Below are 2,940 nucleotides of genomic sequence, written 5' to 3'. Positions count from 1 at the left end.
ATCCTTGCAAAAGAGGGAAGATGAATAGCCATGGGTATGTGGTGCAGGAGCATCACATTCCCTAGAGGTTAAACTAATCTGAGCTCTAGATGGAAAGTGGAGAATGAGCTGGAAATTTTATATCCCAGCCTTCTATGAAGTAACACTTTGTGAGAAGTTTAGTATTTCTAGACCTCAGCCCTCCAATCACAGTATAGAGGAGGCCATGGGAGATGGAAAGACTGAATATCCAAATCTGAACCCATCAGCATTAATCAGGTGACCAGCTTCTCTTGGAGTTTCTAAGTACACCTATGTACAAATTAATTAGATATAGAATAAAGAGAAAATAATCACCAGAAGGAAGGCATTCACTTTTTCTTAAAGTTCATTTATTTATTTAATTAATTTTGAATATTTTTCCATGGTTACATAATTCATGTTCTTTCCCTCTTCTCCCTCCCTCCCGTAGCCAACGAGCAGTTCCACCAGGTTTTACTTGTGTCATTGATCGAGACCAATCTCCATATTATTAATATTTGTACTGGGGTGATTGTTTAGAATCTACATCCCCAATCCTATCCCCATCGAAACATGTGATCAAGCAGTTGTTTTTCTTCTGTATTTCAGCTCCCACAGTTCTTTCTCTGGATGCGGTTAGCATCTTTCTCATAAGTCCCTCAGGATTGTCCTGGGTCATTGTATTGCTTCTAGTAGAAAAGTCAGTTACATTCGATCATGCTACAATGTATCCGTCTCTGTGTACAATGTTCTCCTGGTTCTGCTTCTTTCGCTCTGCATCAGTTCCTGGAGGTCTTTCCAGTTCACACGGGATTCCTCCAGTTCATTATTCCTTTCAGTACAATAGTATTCCATCACCATCACATACCATAATTTTTTCAAACATTCCCCAATCAAAGGTCATCCCCTCATTTTCCAATTTTTTGCCACCACAAAGAATGAAGCTATTAATAGTTTTGTACAAATCGTTTTCCTTATTATTTCTTTGGGGTATAAACATAGCAGTGGTATGGCCAGATCAAAGGACAAGCAGTCTTTTAAAGCCCTTTGGGCATAGTTCCAAGTAAGGCATTAGCTTTTTTTTTGAAAAGTTAAAAATTCCTTAATTTTTTATTCCTGGTACCACTACCACAATTTACAGGGCAATATACCTGATGTAATGAAAAGAAAAAGAAAAGACGAAGCTACAATAGATAGGCCTCAGGAATGTACATCTATTTGACACTACATTGCATTAATCAATAGCTGTACTTTTTGCAAACTGTGGCTATGACAGTCCTGAACAAGAAGGGTTTCCTGTTTAAGCTGCAGTAACTTTTCTGACTATGGATCATTGTTCCTTCTGTGGCAGATTTTTACAGTTCCTCTAATGCATTTGGGGCAACTGTCTCAAAGTAACCTGCAGCTTTCCTGACAACTCCTCGCTCTCTCTCCTGCTAAGAACTGTAGCCCTTTTCTGATGAGTTTTTAGAACCTTCTGCTACCATATCCACCACTTCTACCACCAGATCCATAACCACCACCATAAGGACTGCCGGAGCTCCTTCTTCCAAAACTGCCTCCTTTCATGGGTCCATAATTTGATTGCTGCTGCCCACTATAATTTCCAAAATCATTATAATTCCCACTGCCACCATAGTTACCACCACCAAAATTTCCTCCTTCATTGTAACCATCATATCCTCCACCACCACCACCATATCCACCACCTTGGTTTCCGTATCCAGGTCCACCACCACCACCATAACCCCCTCTACTACTGTAGCCAGGACCATCTCCATAGTTGCCACCATCTCCACCAAATCTATTATATCCACCATCTCCACCTCCATAACTGCCTCTGCTGCCACCACCAAGACCACCATAACCACCTCTTCCACCAAAATTTCCACCACGGCCAAAGTTTCCTCATCGTCCCATAAAATTGCCTGAGCCACCTCCACGACCTCTTTGTGACCCAGCAGACTGCATCTCTTGCTTCGAAAGGGCTTTTTTCACCTCACAGTTATGCCCAATAATAGTATGATATTTCTGAACAACAATTTTGTCAACTGTATCATGATCATCAAAAGTTACAAATTCAAATCCTCTCTTTCCACTCTGTCGATCTTCCATAACTTCTATAGTTTCAATCTTGCCATACTTTTCAAAGTAGTCTCTTAAATTATATTCTTCTGTATCTTCTTTAATACCACCAACAAACATTTTCTTCACGGTTAGATGTGCACCAGGTTTTACAGAATCCTCTCTAGAAACTGCTCTCTTTGGTTCTACTACACGTCCATCAACCTTATTTGGCCGACCACACATTGCTGCATCTACCTCTTCTACACAAGAATAAGTCACGAAGCCAAAGCCTCTGGAACATTTTGTTTGGGGATCTCTCATCACCACACAATCTGTGAGAGGGCCCCATTTTTCAAAGTGTTCTCTTAAACTATCATCCATAGTTTCAAAGCTCAAGCCACCAATAAACAGTTTTTTCAACTGCTCTGCTTCCTTTGGATCATGACCCTCCTCCCCTCTTCCCCCCCCCCCGCCCGGTGGTGGTGGCGGCCGGAGTCCGGCTGGGGGTGGCCAGGCGGCTATTTTACCTCCATTTTGAGACGAGACTCGCCACCTCCAACTTGGGTTCAATATAGGACCGAGGCATTAGCTTTTAAAGGAAAGGCTTCCTATAGAAAATGAGATTTGAATTAGAACTTGAAGGAAGCCAGAGAAACTTGGAGGCAGAGATGAGAAAAAAGAATATTCCCAGCCTAGTGTAATAAGGAACTTCTGGGACAAGATGGAAAACAGCTTGAGTGACAGGATTGTTGGTTAAAGAAATTAGAATTTACCCAGGTGGCGTGAGCCAAGGCCAAGAGACAGTTGGGACCACCTCTATAAATACTCCTGGACTTCCTAGAGTCTCAATTGGAGAAGGGAATTCTGGGAGGA

At 41.8% G+C, this 2,940-nt stretch overlaps 1 pseudogene; it reads right to left on the bottom strand.

The window, feature by feature from the left end:
- Nucleotides 1-1,392: 1,392 nt before the first annotated feature.
- On the bottom strand, nt 1,393-2,600 carry LOC123236519 (annotated as a pseudogene).
- Between the last annotated feature and the right edge of the window lie 340 nt (nt 2,601-2,940).

This window comes from Gracilinanus agilis, chromosome 2 (genome assembly GCF_016433145.1).
Source record: "Gracilinanus agilis isolate LMUSP501 chromosome 2, AgileGrace, whole genome shotgun sequence".
NCBI lineage: Eukaryota > Metazoa > Chordata > Mammalia > Didelphimorphia > Didelphidae > Gracilinanus > Gracilinanus agilis.
The sequence above is the reverse complement of the archived record's forward strand: the minus strand, read 5'-3'. Positions and strand labels throughout refer to the sequence as shown.